Here is an 18,283-nt window from a genome sequence, read left to right on the forward strand (position 1 = left end):
AATGAATCTTTGGAGGAGATAACTGTAGAGCAGTAGTTAGTGGGCCTACCTTCCATAAAAATCATGGCTAAAGCTCCACCTATTGTAAGTGCTATTGTTGCAACTAAGACACCATCTACAGTTGTGACCTCAGTTTTTTCAAAGGTGGCATCAATAATGGCTACTACTACTCCATCAATAGAATCACCACCTGTTACCAAAACCTTAGTACCAGTAATTCCATCTTCTATTGCCGCGTCTTCAAGTTAGGATGTGTCTTAGATATCGACTGCTACACAGAAGGAGGAAACAACTCCATATACCAAAGAAGATTTACCACCATGGATGGATTTAGTAGCACCTAAAAGGAAGAAACAAGTGATTTCACCAGATGAATTTGATTTTGACCAGTTGGCTCCTCCCAAAGCCAAAAGCACTAAAAGTCCAAAGATTGTTTCTCGGGTGTTGGTGGATCATGTCACAAAAAGAAAATATGTTGAGGCCATGGTGCCATCTTCAGATAAGAACAAGGATAATATTCAACCTGAAGATTATACTATGCAGACTGTAGACCTTGGAGTGGAGACACATGAGAGTGTCAATTTAGACTCTCAAACTGCTTTCAATTCTCTTGTGTGAAGGTTTGATCAAGAAAGAGACAAAAAGAATGAATGGAAGTAGAAATGTGAGTAGTTGACTAGTGTGCTTCTCAAAGTCATGCAATCTTCTTAAGAGGTTGAGTCGATTGTTTCCAAAATTGATACCAAGGCTCTCAAAAAAGTGGAACAGGTGGGCATCAAGGGCCAAGTAGTGGACAGATGTATTGCTCATTTGAAATTAGAGGGCTCTCATCTTCTAGATTCAATGATTAAGTTGTTGACCAACTTTGAGGTGGTTCAAAGTCAAATGCAACGTTTCAAAACTTCTTTATCTCAAGAGGCCAAAGATATTGAAAAGAGCGTAACTCTTTGGGGTAAAATGGAGGATTTCAGAATGATGTCCTTGTAGAAAACAAGGTAATTTCGACAAGAGAGAAGTACATCCAAACTCTGTCATTATTATCTCATAAAAAGGAAATAATAAGGTCAATGACTATGGAGTTGCATCAGGAAAAGAAAGAAGGCGATGATGAGATTGACCATATTTCAACAAGGATAGCTGAGATTCCTTGTTATTTGTATGATGATAATCAAGAGCTTGTGACCAGTGACACCTTCATACAATAATTTCTTTCTTTAATAGATCACTGTATAGAACAAGATTTCACATCGAGTACATTTAATACGTTGCTCAAAATACAAGTTAGTTTTGAAGTTCTTGCATCAATGTTGAAAGATGGAAGGAAGAGATATGTGAAAGCTAGAGGTATAGTTTCCCAGGTTCGCATCATCACTAGTTCTACCACAATTCCAAACAAAGTTAAGATGGAAGCTTATTTGGCTAAGTTCGAGGAATTCCAAAAATCCAATGAGGAGGAGAAAGATGAATAAAGTGTCCCCGTTGACACTATCTTTTCATGTAGTTGCATTTTTAGTTATTGCAAATTTTCTTGCAGTTTCATTTTCATTTTATGTAGTAGTTGTAGTCAAGTGGGACTGTGCAGTTGAACTAGTCAATTGTGCCCACATTTTTCTCCACTCTTTTCCTATTTAAGGAGGACCTCATTTGTACATATTTATCTTTTATTATTCTTAGCAAAACTCCGCCAAATTTTTCTCTCAACTAAGACTGTGTTTTTTGATGTAAAAGTTGATTCAAGGAAATAAAGATAGCAATCTGCTAGTTTCCAAACTTTGTGTTGGGCCGAAGATTGTGATTATGATTGGAATCATTCGTATGTTTAGCTCTCATAATAATTTCTTATGCACTTGAATCTTTTTGGTGAAACTGTGAATGTTAATAAAAGAGCTTTCTAATTGTGTAAATAGACTTTGTGCTATCTACATAATTGGGAAATTTTTGAACAATTAAGTGATTATGTAGGAAGCTTTGTATTGCTGCCAATTACTTGTAGTTTTAGGAATCATTGATCACATCTTGGAGACTTTGAGCTACAAGTTGAGATTCAAGTTGAAATAGTGGTGATTAAAGTAGTTGCACTCATGTAAGACTTTGAGCTTACATGATTGTCTAGATATTAAGAACCTTTGTCAAGAAGTTCTTTTAGTTGTAAGAAATATCATCAAGTGAAGGGAAAATACATTAATTTTGAAAAAAGAGAATTACATGCCCTAAGCTTACACCCAAATTTTGTTTTCAAAAGCATTTGAAATACCCAAGATTCAAATAGGGAACCTCCCCTTGCTGAGAGGAAAGACTTTGTCTTATCATAGCTATGTGTGAAATATATATTTTGTCATTGGTATGCTAGTGACAAAATATTCACCCAATAGTTTTTTGGCAACTTTGCTGGGGAGCGACGTGCAACCAATATCTTCTCTTTGGGGTTTGCAGTGTGCTTTTCATTGTAATATATGTATAGTTGTTGATTTTCTCAAAGTACTAATCTGGTTGATCGAAGTTACACTCGTGGACAACGAGCAACAAGAATTGTTGATCCTACCTTTGAGTTTTTTTGTTTTTTTTTTTAGGCAAAAGTGGCAAGCCACTATATTATTTATTAATCTGATTCAATGAGGTCAAATGGGAAAGAATCAGTGAAGAAAACCCAACATCATCCCTAATATTTACATATATTTAGATATTCTGAACAAGTGATTACAAAGGATTATCACCCATCGTTATACCAAAACCTGAAGATAAACAACACTAATCTTTGGCAATCTCTAGATACAATAGCCTTGGCATCAAGTACCTAGACATAGAACTTCAACATACAAGACTAATCACCAGTTGAAGACTGCTTATCCAGAAAGGTACAATTAGTAACACAATTGAATCCCAAAGATTCTGATCAATTGGCTGCAAATTTACTGTCGCTATAGTCAGCTGCATGGAATTTGATATATTAGGATCCCTTTGCAATTCAATCATAGCCAGGCCCACTGAGTTTATTCTTTCCACCAAGAAGCTCTACACCAATGATGTGCCGAATAGCTCTTCGGACTGTGTTTATAGTAAAAATTATCCTGCTGATTTGAGATTATCCTGCTGATTTGAGATTTGATGAAGATATAGAGCAATGTTCCATTATTGAAAATGCTGCACATTCAAACCTGTGGCTCTCCAAGCAAATGGTGAATATTTTTGCCCAGTTGAAAGATTGATAATTTTTTGGGAAATTAAAAACCCCATCCTCAGAAAAATTGCTTCTGCCGTATAATTTGACAATTAACTAACCAAATGTGAAATTGGAAATAAAGAATCATGTTTCATATTGAATAATAGTGGCTTCCTCTATGACAAGCCATTCTGTTTCCCCATCGCCAACTCCTCTGGTTCCTGAACAACTCTTGATCTTTATTTGCCAACAGCGGTTGAGCACCAAAGCAATATCTGATGCATTGCTCTGGGTACCAGTCAAGCCTCTTCTTGAATTTAAGATAGGTTCTATCGACATTCAAGGCCCTGGCATGCTCATATTCTTCCCCTTCCCAGGTTTCACCATTTGCATCTTCAGAGACATAATTATGTGCTGCTTGATAATCCAGAAATGTATGCAAAGCGGACAAATATTTTTACTCAGTGCAGCTGTCATTCCAATAGGAGAGGCAAATTGACCCTATGGTTCCAAATCAACATCAACATGTCTATATTTACTGCTAAAACCGTGCTCTGTCTCAAGACCAGTGCCAAGCTTGTGTTGCGGGTTGATCAGAGACCCATGGAGTGAAGATGGAAAGGCGGCCTGAGGTAGCATAGTTGTTTTGAAGCCATAAGAGTCAACAATCTTTTGAATGTCCCTGTCCACGGTTGAGAAATCCTGTCGGACTCGAACATGGGTGAGAACCTGTCTGCTCACATTCATGATAATTGGAGGGGAGCCGTGAGTTAGCTACTGATAGGAATGATTAGGCGGTGTTCCTACAACAATTTGTGGATTTGGCTCATACTAACAATAATTGGATAGAACATCCATTGTGTGAGTAGTCTGACGGCCAGTGTCAGTGTCTTCACTCATAAACTCCTTGCGAGCTTGTCTGACGGGATGTTCTATAATCTTGTGTGCAGCATGATGAAAAATGCGACCATGCTCGCAGTCCTCTGCATTCTCCTGATGCCAAGGGTCAAGACTATCATCGAATTGGATATAGACTTTCGTGCATTGACCAGCTATACCAATATTTCCAGTGTAGGAATCTTTGGAGGTAGCGTGCCTGTGAATGTGACCATGTGTCTTAGCAGGGAGTGTGCCTTGATCACTATGCTTTCCAATGTCTCTGTACTCAAATAGAGATTTATCTTCTCTATTCTGATTTGGATTTGAGGAAGATATAAAAATATGGGAGCACAGGTAAGCCAGTATCCAGAATACCAGCTTCATTATGACTTATTTCTCCATCTAAAAGATGATTGCCCTCATCTTGAATCTCAGATGGATGAGCAGCCATGTAACCAGCTTCCAACAAAGCCCTACCAAGCTCCCGCATATCAAGAGATCCAGCACTATCTTCACCATTTGTCGAATGTCTCCATGTGTCATCCTCCCACCATTCATCCATACTGGAGTTAAGCTCCTGCTCTTGCTCACCAAGCCTGTTTGGTGATTCTGTCCCTGTCAGGCAGTCATCACTTGAAGATGATGATCCTAACAAGGACCCTCTAAACATGCCACCAGTTTGAGATGGTTCCACAGGAATTCATTTGTGAACTCTTATTGTACGCCAACTCAATGGGCTGATCCCACAATTTGGGAGAGGACATCCAAAAATATAGTGTACGCTCTTCAATATGTAGTTTATCAGTCTCAAAAGTGGCATAGATCTGTGCAACAAGCCCAAGGTCTCGACCACATACACCACACTTCATCAATTCAAGATTGATTTCTTCTGCTGGAACTAGCCAGTCTGGCAAGCCACCAATTTTTGTGGTAAAGTGATCAGAAGCTTCACAATTCTCCTATGCCCATGGCCCAGGCATACCCAAGATGGTAATTTCCTGCTAAACTCAGCACTTTAAACATTACTGCTAGTAGAGGCTTCCATGTCATCATGAATAAGATTTTTTAAACCCTTATGTTGCTCAATAAAAGGTAGAGAATGAAAAGTAGAAACAGAAACCCCATCACAACCCAAGTTTGATAAAAAATTTGCAACTTTATTCCCTTCTCTATAAATATGCGAGATGCAAACATCCGAACACTCATCAAGGAGTCTCCAAATTTGGTTAGGAACATATTTTAGTTTCCAAGAAATGATGCGCCTATGTATACAAGCATCAATAATAACTGATGAATCCCCTTCTATATGTAGCCTATTGAAATAGCCTTGTTTAGCTAATAAAAGCCCAACCAACAGGGCGTGAGCCTCAGCAATGTTATTTGTGTCAATAGGCAAGGGAGATACTGTGATTGCTACAACCTCTCCAAGAGAATTTCTAATACATGCTCCAAAACCCGATGGCCCTGGGTTTCCTCTAGAGGCTCCATCAAAATTCAATTTCCAAAAACCATCTGTTGGAGGACGCCAAGTGTTCTTCCGGGGTAAGATATGAGCTGGAGGATGACTAATTTTCCACCCATTTGGAATAAATAATTGTTTCCATTCTTGGACAACTTGGGAATCCCAATGAGTCACAATCAGATTGAATTTAGTCATTTTTAAGCTGGAATTAGTCACTTCCAAAATAGATCTTTCAATACCAATCAAAACAATTTCTAGTGGAAGGGATTCCTTTCTGACAATACGCTTGTTTCATTCCCACCAGATAGCCCAAACTACCGAGGCTGGGATACATTTCCAGAGGTTTGCAAACAATGATTTTTGATAAAGAACTGGCCATGCTTGAAATAGATCCCAAAGGTTGTTTGGCAATGGGGTACAGTACTTAAGTTTATTCAAAATAAAGCACCAGCATTGATAAGCAAATGAACATGTAACAAACAAATGGTCCACAGTTTCATCATGTTCCTCACAAAGAACACATTTAAACAGAGTGGCAATATGTAGTCTACTCAATCTGTCACTAGTTAAAATCCCGTGTTTAAGTGCCAGCCATGAGAAACAACCTGCTTTAGGAAGAACTATCGGATTCCAACAAAATGAAAAAGCTCTGGAATTAGGTTTGTTCAAAACATTCTGTTGTAAAATTTTATACCCCTCTTTCACTGAATAATTACCATCCTTAGCTGGAGCCCAAAAAATCTGATCTTGCGCTTCAGAAAAGTAGACTTGTCTTGAGCTCAAAATATTTTGAAATTGATTAATGTCCTGGGGTGAAAGAGGTAAAGAATTTGGATCCTTCCAAACTATTTTCTTTGAGAATTTACAAACATATTCCACATATTGATTCAACTGGGTCCCCTAATGGATTTCAGCAACTTGAATAATGTTCAAAGAGATCCCACTCTTAGCCAGGGGAATTTGACCATTCCAGGAATCATTCCAAAAGTTAATACTTAGTCCATTATTGACTTCCTAGGAAATATAATCAACTATGATTTTGCGTGAAGCTATCATGAAGTCCCAAATGACCGATCCTTTTGGAGGATTAGAAATAGTGAAGATTCTAGAGGGATCATTGTTATCTAGATATTTTTGCTGCATAATCTTGCACCATGTGGACTGCAACTTACAAAACATGTGCCAAATCAATTTCCCACCAGATGCTTCATTTCTATTGGATAGATCATGTATTCCTGCCCCTCCAGCATTAGGAGTATGTGACATATCTTGCAAAGAAATGAGTGAAATCTTACGAGATTCATCCATATTACCCGACCAAAGGAAACCCTTGATCAATTTATGAATTGTAACTAATACTTTGGATGGGATCTTAAGAACAGCAATAAAATAATTAGGGATTGCAGCTAAGACTGATTTGATCAACAAAATTCTTCCCGCCAGTGACAACCATCTAACTTTCCAAGCTGCAATTCGACTCTGAATACGCTGAATTACCGAAGACCAATATGAAGATTTATTTGAACCCATGAAGAAGGGAATGCCCAAATAGACTGAGGGTAGGAAATCTTTTGAAAAACCCAAGATCTGTATAATTTTATCGGAAACCATTTTCTCAGTGTTGAAAAAATAGATCTTGGATTTCTGAGCATTGATAATTTGACCAGACACTGCTGAGTAAAGATCAAGGATATAAAGAATATGGCGAGCTTCCTGAACATTTGACAAACCAAACAAGAGAGTATCATCTGCAAAAAGAGAATGTGTGATAGATATGTTTGTACCTAAAATGAGAGCTCCTTTCCATTTATTTAGCAAATGTTGATGTGAGATGGCTCTACTAAAAGCTTCAGCCATAATAATAAACAACACTGGAGATAAAGGATCCCCTTGTCGAATCCCTTGTGTAGAAGGGAAAAAACCCACAGGCTTACCATTAATGATCAGTGAAAACCAAGCTCCCGAAATACAAGCCTTAATCCATTTGCACCAAATTTTTGAAAAACCCATTTTAGCAAGTACTTGCAGCAAAAATTTCCAGCAAACTCTGTCATAAGCTTTCATCATATCCAGTTTGATAACAAAGTTAGAAGCTTTGCTTAAATTAATAGAGTGGATAACTTCATGAGCCATGAGAGCCCCTTCCATGGTTTCCCTTCCTGGAACAAATCCACCTTGCTCTGGGGAGATGATACGCAGAATAAGATGCTGCATCCTAAGATATATGGCTTTAGTAATAATCTTGTAGGATAAATTGCATAAAGAGATTGGTCTAAAATCCGCAAAGGTTTGGGGATCCCTAATTTTTGGAATGATGGAAATATTAGTAGTGTTAAAATATTTCAGCATGGATTTAGATCTTCTAGATTCTTCCATAGCCGCCAATAAATCCCAGCCAATTATATTCCAGCAACTTTGGTAAAACAATGCAGTAAAACCATCCGGTCCAGGAGCTTTATCAGGTGGAAAAGAAAAGACAACTTTACGTATTTCTTGAATGGTAAAGGGAGCCATCAGAATAACATTATCCTGTTCTGTTATCACTTGTGGAATAGTATCAAGGAGGTCCTCAACTTGTGATGCAGAAGGAGAAGGCAAAACATCAGGAGCAAGAAGATTCTTAAAAAATTTGACGCCTTCATCTCTGATAAGATTTTCATTGGTCAGGATAATACCGGAGGAAGCGTCTTTGATATGAAAAATGGTACTGTTAGTTCTTTTTTGCTTGGCTGAATTATGGAAAAACTTAGTATTTCTATCCCCATCTTGAAGCCATAATTCTCAAGATTTTTGTCTCGAATACATTTCTTCTCTGGAACACAGTTCCTCCCATTGTTCTTGCAAGTTCTTTTGAGAAGAATATGTTTCTTCATTCATGCCCATTTTAATGATCTGGTTATATACTTCTTCTAGCTGATCTTTGACTATAACCTTTTGTTGAAACACATTTTTGAAAACTATTTGATTCCAAATCCGGATTTGAGACTTGATATATTTTAATTTCATTGCAAATTGATGCATTTTCAGACCTTCCACTGGAGCTTCATTCCACCACTGTTGGACATTATGTAGAAATTTTGGATGCCTGAGCCACATACTTTCAAATTTGAAAGAAGAATGAAAGTGTTGATCGGAACATTTGTTATTGCAATTGAGATTTAAAGAAATAGGAAAATGATCAGATCCTGCCAATGAAAGGATTTCTGAGGAAATATCTGAGCAACTCAACTTCCAATCATTAGATAAGAGAAATCTGTCTAGATGAGCAACAATATTTGCAAATCCAAATCTCTTATTAGTCCAGGTAAATAATCCATTATTTGGGTGAACGTCCATCAGATTGTTATTATCCACAAAAGCATTAAAATCTTGTAGCGTTTTAGGGGGGGGGGATAATACCACCAGTTTTTTCTGAGTGAGCTAATAAAGCATTAAAATCACCTCCAATAACCACTTGCTGTAGATCTTGCATTTGAAGAGAATGTGTGATGGATTCCCATAAACATGCTTTATCCAAAATCGGAGCAGGACCATAAACATTAATCAGGATAAAAGAATTATCAAATGCAGTTATATATATCATCTGCCAATTACTTTCTTGTTGAAGGAGCTGTGAGTTAACTGTAAGAGGATTCCAAAGAACTGCTAAACCGCCAGAAGCACCCAAACCTTGCATATGATAAGATTTCCATTTATTCCAAATTGCAATTGATTTATCATAATTATGTTGGGATAATTTGGTTTCCTGCAACAAAACGATATCTGCCTGCAAAGAATCAATAACTTGTTTGATTCTTTGCCTCTTGTCAGAGGCATTTAAACCTCTGACATTCCAAGAAATGATTTTCATTGGAGACAAGGAGAACACCTAGTTCTCCTTGTCGATCTTTTGATAACAGTGAAACTTCCATCCAATGTTGTTTGAATACCTACAGCGATTTCTGTTTTAGTTTTGGAACCCTTCGGTCTACCTCTTGCCTTTGGTATTTTAGCAATAGGAGCTGTTGTAGTAGGAGTTTGTAATATTGATAAAGGCTGAATTTTAAAGTTATCTTGAATTTGAAAATCATGAGACTGAGTTTCTTGAGGAAACAAGACCGAAGACCTCTGCACTAGCTGATAGATATTGTCCTCTAACCCCAAAGAATCTTCCACCACTGAATTTACATTTCCCGCACCAGAATCCTGAGGAAATTTGTTAGGAACTGTCTGATTTTCAAATTGGTTAATAACTGTCTATTTTTCAAATGCCTGATTTGGGATCAATTTATTCCAGAATTGAAATTCACGAAGCAAATTGTCAATCACAGGTGAATTATAATCCTCAGCTTGCAAACCTTCCTCTTTTGCGATATCAAAAATAATAGAAGTAGTAATTTTAGATAAAATTTGATCACAAATAAAAGTCAAAATCACAGGAGAAGGATGTATAGTAAGGTACCAAATGGGCTGCCTTGGTAATGAAATTGAAAAACTTCTGTTCTGAAAAGTGATCAGACTTAATGACTTTGAAGATACACAATGTTGAGGATCTGTCAGAAGATATGATTTTGATCTCTCCTTTATAGAGGAATCCATTAAAGATGGAGGGGCATACTCCAACAAAAAAGAGTTGCTATTGAAGCACATTCTCTGGAAGAATGCAAAGAGCCAAAAAAATTGTTGAGGATAGACCATGAATGAATCTGACATGAGTTGATCTGCATGAGTATTCTCTTCTTGCATATAGCTATCTATTGAATAATCTCGGCCTCCTGTCATGGAAACTATTTTGTTGGCCTCAGAAGTGTTGCAGTTCATCTTTTTAAATTTCTGAGAGCAAACATTGGGGTTTGAACAATGGTCTGGACAAATTTGTAAGACATCTCTTGACCAGTTTGGCACGTATAACTGAAGTGACCTAGATTATCTTGGAATTTGTGTATCACAGAGGGATCCTGCACCTTAACTGATTGTATCCATTTTCCCCATTTGGATATGAGAGCTATAGTTTGAGGAAATGATTTATTACTCAATAAACACACCCTAACTTCCAAATGAGGGCATTCATACGGAATCAAATCATGCTTCAAAAAAATACCCAATTTGTTAGCTATAATTTCCAATATCTCAGGATCACGATATTCCAAAGGAAGAGAAGGAAAAGAAATCCAATGTGGAAAGAATTGGATGTTTATATCTTCGGGATTAAAATTTGGTATCCACAGCATGGTATATAATCCCACTCCATGATAGAACCACCCCTTCTGCTTGTTAACAACATCTCTTTCTTCTTTCAAATTAAAGATAGCAATAAAGAAATTGGAATCCGAGTCATGATAAAAAATATCTTTAAGTCCAGACCAAGATTTGAAAGCCCAATTCTTGATATCCAAAAAAGATAACGAAGCAAGAGAAAACTTACCCAAGAGAGCTCTCTGCTGAAGAGTAGAAATCGAGCTTTGTAACATTTGATTTGGAAAAGTAACATGCAACTGTTGTTGAGAAGGATTCAGAGGATCTTGATTTTGATCCACATTATTCTGAAGCTTCTCTTGACTGGTATCATGCAACTGTGGACCATGTGCAGGGTTCTGAGGACCTTGATCTACCTTACCCTGAACTTTTTTTCTCCAGATCTTTTTTGGTATGAAGGGGGCTCTATCAATGGTCGAGTCTAACTTCTGTCGATCCAAATCTTTTTGCATCTGGTTAGATTGCAATTGAACAGGTGAATCAAAGGGAGCACCTTCACAGATATCAAATACTGGTTGTTTTTTGAACATCTTATGATTTTGAATCCTCTGTGTGAAAGTAGATTTAAATCGCATATGCGGCTTAGCGGGGACCAATGAATCTGAAGCATTTCGTCGCTGGAAAGAGTGAACCGTTGAGGGATTTTTGTGAAAAAGATTTTCCCGCCCAAAAGAATTTGGTGGCTGAAGCTATTGATGAAGATGAGAGGATTCACCCTTTTCAAAGTAAGGTGAGATCCCAGGTTTAGATGTCAGCTGCGACCTACGATCATGAAAATGAGGATTAAGGAAAAATGGTTTTGCAGGCTGCACAATTGCCTTCCCTTTGAAGATTGATTTATCAGTAGTACTTAGAAGCCTTTTAGAATTAATATCTCTGAAAGGGCATCGCTGAAACGGAAAGGTGGAGTCGATTGGTTGTACAACCGGTGTAGAGGAGAAAATTTGGCTGAAATCATGATCCCGAGCTGGTTTCACAAAAGGTGTAGATGAGAAAATGGAAGAAAATTCATGAAATGCGGGGTCAGAACCAGTTTGTCGCATGTCCTCACACCTGTTTTGATGCTGCACCAGTCCAATCCGCTTGTCCTTGTGGCTGAGTTGATGCTGTTCCAAACCCTTACGTTGTTGATGATGAACCAGGCCATGAAAATCCCCCTCATTCCTATGGATTTGCTGCTCAACGCCCTTACCCTTGCCCTCGAAACCCTTGCCCTTGCCCGTGCGCCCTGTCATTTTGCAGCAACATAATTTTCCCTTTGTGACTCCTCCACGAACACGATCTCCTTTGTAGCGGACGTGAAGTTTTCATCCTACTACACAACGGTCTCCTATAGCAAGTGAGGCGTCAAGTTTGCAAGTTGCGATTATTCCATTTGCAAATCGTTTTGTAATACCACCATATAATTCATTAAGGATGGTTGTCCAAAGTCCTTGGGGTATTGTGTTTGGTCCTTTGAGCCTAACGACACCTTTACATGAACTTCCATAAGGCACAAGAAAGAATTTGCCTAAGTTTTTGGGCAATGGTTCTCAACATCCTGATGAGCACATCACTTCTTTTTATATTGCATGTGGTGTTCTCAGTGTTGAACATGAAGATGTTTCTGTGAAATTGTTTATTGAAACTTTGCAAGGTGCAACTACTGATTGGTTTTATCATCTTCCAAATAATTGTATTACAAATTGGGCTAGCCTCAGAACAAGGTTCGAGGCAAGGTTCAAGCCTGCTAAAGATGATCATGCGCTTTTAGTGCAATTGCCTCAAATGAAGAAAGAGCCACAAGAGCCTATGCAAGAATTTATGACAAAGTTTAATAAGTTGGCCAATCATATTCCAACCGCTTCTCAACCTACTGCTAGAAACTTACAATGTTTCTTTATTAATGCTCAATTTCTAGAAGTAAGTTTTCTTTTGCGTAGGGATAATCTTGTAGATTTGGCTACTGCACAATAGATGGCCATATCAGTTGAGGATTATCTTATCCTTGCTGGTAAGATAAGAAAGGATCCTAACAAGATTAGGAATAGTCAAATTGTTGATGTATCACCTTCTTCAACAAATTGTACTGATCCTATGATTCAAAAGCTAGCAAATGAGTTGTTAGCACTTAAGAAGCAAATTTCCCCTCAAGGGTTTACTTCTTACCGTGATTTTCCAAGGAGGACTTATCCAAATAATGCTTGCAATTATGTTGCGCGGAACTCCTTTACCAAATCCACCAAAGGACAACTCCATTCCTAAAGACAATGTGAAGGATAAAAATGTGAGTGCTCTTTTGATTGCTGCAAATGTTTCTGCACCTGTTAATTCTTCTGCACCTGCATCAAAGACCAGTGCACCTAATATTTCAAGTTCTCAAAATGTGAACCTTAACCAATCTTTGATGAATTCTTTTTAGTCATTTGATATTATAGATCATGCTAGAAAAATTAAAGTATAAATGTCTGAAGTAGAATATTTGAGATCCAATGCGGATCAATTTGATCGATTGGTCAAATTTGTAAAAGCAAAAAATACTTCCTCAAGTAATCCTCCCAAATCCAACATATCCCAAAAATAATTTAGTGAGTTTTTCTTATCCAACAAAAAAGATAGAACCATTTTATATCTCCTTGTTGATTAATGGTCATAGGTTAAGTAATTGTGTAATTGATTCTAGAGCATCTGACAATGTTATGCCGGCCAAAGTTGCCGACACTCTTGGTTTAACCTTGACTATGATGTTTGGTAGATGCTTTTCTATGGATAAAAAGCAAGTCCCACTAATAGGTCAAATTAAGGATGTACAATTTTATTTTACCGCATTCCCAAACAAGAAGATCAAAATGATAGTATTAGTAGTTGATGTGCTGAATTCCTATGACATATTATTAGGAAGGAATTTTTGTAGAGATGTTGGAGGAGAATTGAATATGGATATGACTGAAGAATGTATTCCCATCAAGGGTGAGATCAAAAAGTTGTATCTAGAAAAGAAATCACAATACACCATTGTGAAATCTGACGATCAACGGGTTCAGATTCTTTTTGAGTCATCAAGTATGGGAAATTATTTCTTATATGTTGATGATGAGTTCAAAGTTGTACCTGAAGTAGAGGATGCCATTTCACTTGATGAAAGTTCAAGTGATTGTGAGAGTATTGCTGCTGAATCTATGGGATCCTCAACTCCACAAGAGCAACTTCTCAATTTTGATACTGTCAGTGTTGGTGATCCAAATGATGTTTAGATATTAGAGTTTGATGGTAGTTGTTCTTCCACCAGATCAGGGGCAGGTATTGTTTTGGTGTCTCCTGATGGTAAAATATTCCCATTTTCTTTCAAGTTACAGTTTGACAATACTAATAATACTGTTGAGTATGAATCTCTTCTTTTGGGAATGAAAGTTGCTCAAAAGAAAGGAATTAAGAATCTAAATGCTTAGGGAGATGCTAAATTGATTGTTTGTCAAGTTAGAAATATCTATCAGACAAGAAGCAATAGGCTAAAGCATTATCACAATCTTGTGTGGGACTCAATTGAGGTGTTTGATGCCTTTGATCTATCTGTTGTTTCCTAGGAATTCAATGACAAAGAGGATTCCTTAGTAGTATTCGTAACCTTGTTGATTCCGCATAAGGATTTTCCAGGACCGACATAATGAAGATCTCACCAGACAACTCACTGAAGCAAATGGGAAATTGGAAAAGCTCAAAAAAAGTTCTACCTTGCTAGAAGAGAAAATTCAATCACAAAGGATGAATGGTGATACCTTTGGACTTGGTTTTCACACATTTGAAAAAGGAGAATCCTCCGGCACCAAGAGCAACACTCATAAGAAAAAATATGCTCCTAAGGCTAAAAAGCCTACCGGTAAGAAGGTCTTTAAACCTGTTTGTTTTGTTTGCCATAAACCTGGTCACACTGCAAATGTTTGTAGAAACAATCCTAATGGAAATGCAAGATACAATAAAAATAATAGGTATATGTCCAAGAAATTTGAAGGTCATCGTTTCACATACAAAATGTATGGACATAGATCATTTGAATGCAGATATGGAGCAAATAATCTAGTTCTTAAACTATTTTAATTATTGCTAGAGTTGATAATAATGTGTATGATATAATCACTTTATCAAGTCGTGGCACTTAATGATAACCAGAGAAACCAAGGTCATCGTGATACTTTTCTGCGTTTCTCTGTCACACGCCATTAATGGCTCGGTTATTTCCTTCAGCAAATGGGTAATAGTCTCAACATCATCCACTATTTTTACAAGCAAAGATTGGGCTAACTACTGCCATTGATTATTGCACAAGGTGGTCTGAAGCCTAACCCCTGAAATTGTGCACAAGGTTATAGACTTAAACCTGGGACATAACCACAAAAACCATTCTTAACCTATATTATTCAATCAATTACTCTTCTTCATCTTCATTCATGGCCTTGCCAGATCAAGTGTAGCTACTCCCATCAAGTAGCACTTGGTTCCGCTCTTTGCCGATTCTGCACTCTATCGGTTCTCTCTTCTCTTTGCTACACTGTTGCTCTCCACCAATACTACACTATGCCGGTTCTATGCTTGCCTTCTATGCAGTCTTCTGCATAGAAGGGCTTTTCCAATTTCAAACTTGGAGAGGTTAAAATAAATTGAAAATGATACTTTGACCCCTTATATAGCCCAAAACCTAATTTTTCAACTTTCTCCGATAGACATGAAAATTACAACTATATGTAATCCTAGTTACATATATAGCCCAAAACCTTGGAATCCTCTTGTGAACTGATTATAATTAACTATTATAATTGAACTTAATACCTTGGTTTCTCTGTACTTATCATAACCGAAGCATCCTATGAACTTAACCTGCTTATTAACTGAGAGATGTTTTCTTGAAAAGAAAATTTCATACAAGTAAAATCTAAAGTCTTAAATTAGGTTTGGCCTTTCAATGATAAATTAAAATTTGTGTTTACTAAAGAGCCTTGCAACTGATAATATGGTATAAGTCCTCACTGGAATGCTCAAGGTTATAGACTTAAACTTGGGACATAACCACAAAAACCATTCTTAACCTATATTATTCATCAAATTACTCTTCTTCATCTTCGCTCATGACCTTGCCAGATCAAGTGTAGCTACTCCCATCAAGTAGCACTGGGACATAACCACAAAAACCTGGGATATATTTACCCTTGATCGATATAGAATGCTCAAGTTTATAGACTTAAACTTGGGACATAACCACAAAAATCATTCTTAACCTATATCATTCATCCAATTACTCTTCTTCATCTTCACTCATGGCCTTAAAAATTGATATATTTAAACTTGGGACATAACCACAAAAACCTGGGATATATTTACCCTTGATCCATATAGAATGCTCAAGGTTATAGACTTAAACATGGGACATAACCACAAAAACCATTCTTAACCTATATTATTCATCCAATTACTCTTCTTCATCTTCACTCATGGCCTTGCCAGATCAAGTGTAGCTACTCCCATCAAGTAGCACTGGGACATAACCACAAAAACCTGGGATATATTTACCCTTGATCCATATAGAATGCTCAAGTTTATAGACTTAAACCTAGGACATAACCACAAAAACCATTCTTAACCTATATTATTCATCCAATTACTCTTCTTCATCTTCGCTCATGGCCTTAACAATTGATATATTTAAACTCAGGACATAACCACAAAAACTTGGGATATATTTACCCTTGATCCATATAGAATGCTCAAGGTTATAGAATTAAACCTGGGACATAACCACAAAAACCATTCTTAACCTATATTATTCATCCAATTACTCTTCTTCATCTTCGCTCATGGCCTTGCCAGATCAAGTGTAGATACTCTTGATTTTTGATAAATAGGCCTTCTTGTTTATATAAGTCAATAGAGATGGTTTATTAAGTCAATATAAATCAATGAACAAGCTGAGTTGGAGGTTCTTCCTCCTCTTCTGAATATTTTGATTGAAGGATGATTTTTCTTGGTTTTGTTTTGATTTATTATTGGTTGGCAGAGAGTAGAACCAAGTGTTACTTGATGGGAGTAGCTACACTTGATCTGGCAAGGCCATGAGCAAAGATGAAGAAGAGTAATTGGATGAATAATATAGGTTAAGAATGGTTTTTGTGGTTATGTCCCAGGTTTAAGTCTATAGCCTTGAGAATTCTATATGGATCAAGGGTAAATATATCCCAGGTTTTTGTGGTTATGTCTCAGTGCTACTTGATGGGAGTAGCTATGCTTTTCATCATAACCTAGGCCTTCCTAACAATTTTACCTTTTTCATCCTATTTGTTTTTGAATACCCATTTAGTTCCAATCACATATGAATCCAAGATCAAATGGCAATTGGATGAGAAATTATGATAACCGAGGTAACATGAACTGGCAAAGACCCTATGTCAACCAGTTTAGTCCATTTGAGATGAAAAAGGTAACAAATGTCATTTGCACCATCTGTAACAATTTTGGTCATGTGGCTATGAATTGCAGAAGGAGAATTGGAAGAGGCAATGCAAGACCTTGGAGATCATCTAGAATGGCCTGCTATTATTGTCATAAATCAAGACACATAGCAAAGTTTTGTAGATCCAAAAAGAACAAACTGGTTAATCATTCTAAAGACCAGAAAGGCAAGTAGAAGGTCAATATTGAAGAAACCAGAGAAGAAATTAATTGAATATGGAAAAAGAAGAGTGATGATATACTTGGAGAGGAAACTAATCCTTCACCCAGTATGGAGAATCCTGCACTGATGAATTGAGCTTTTAATGTGGCTAAGGGGAGCATAGCGGTAAATCTACTTCCGGATCCCTTGAAAAGAATGAGTGGTAAGGGAATTTGAATGCATGGAATTTTGATAACTTTCTGTCAATCGATTATCAACTGGTTTTTAATCTATCAATATTGTATGCATCATTAAGCGATGTAATTAGGGTTTGTAACCCTAATGGGTGAGAATTTAATGTAGTAGGTAAAAAGGATAAAAGTGAGTTTTACTTTATTATTTTTACCCTAATGCATTCGAGAAAGAATTTTTGAGCACTTGCAGAGCAAATAAAGGATTGCTAGCTGATTTTAGTTGAAGTTGTATCATGATTTGAGTGATCAAGATGATTTGAAGGTTAGTGAAGACTGAACTGGTGTGCACTTGAGTAATCAACTGGTAAACAAGGCAACACACATTAACTAAGGTATTTATTTGAGAAATCCTACTTCGAATCTAGTCTATCTGAAATGGCATCTTCTAAACCAGTAGAGAAATTGATGATCACATCTGAACCTATGGAGGTTGTGAAGTCAGAACTAATTGTGTCTTATAATACCTTACCTCAAGTTCCTAACAGTGTCGTAGTGAAAGGAGATTTATCTAGCTACATTGATTGCAAAATTGAGGATTTAGGATCATTTTCAATATATTCTCAGTTGAAATCCCTTTGCAATGAAAATAAAAAGATTCAACCCAAGTATATTAGGGTTTATGAGAAAGGTTTTCATAATGTAGCTTATTTTCTTGAAGATTTTGAAGAGGAACA

General features: G+C 37.0%; 1 pseudogene; it reads right to left on the reverse strand.

The window, feature by feature from the left end:
* Positions 1-3,245: 3,245 nt before the first annotated feature.
* LOC131860234 (uncharacterized) lies at positions 3,246-5,696 on the reverse strand (annotated as a pseudogene).
* Positions 5,697-18,283: the final 12,587 nt, after the last annotated feature.

This window comes from Cryptomeria japonica, chromosome 11 (genome assembly GCF_030272615.1).
Source record: "Cryptomeria japonica chromosome 11, Sugi_1.0, whole genome shotgun sequence".
NCBI classification, from domain to species: Eukaryota; Viridiplantae; Streptophyta; class Pinopsida; order Cupressales; family Cupressaceae; genus Cryptomeria; species Cryptomeria japonica.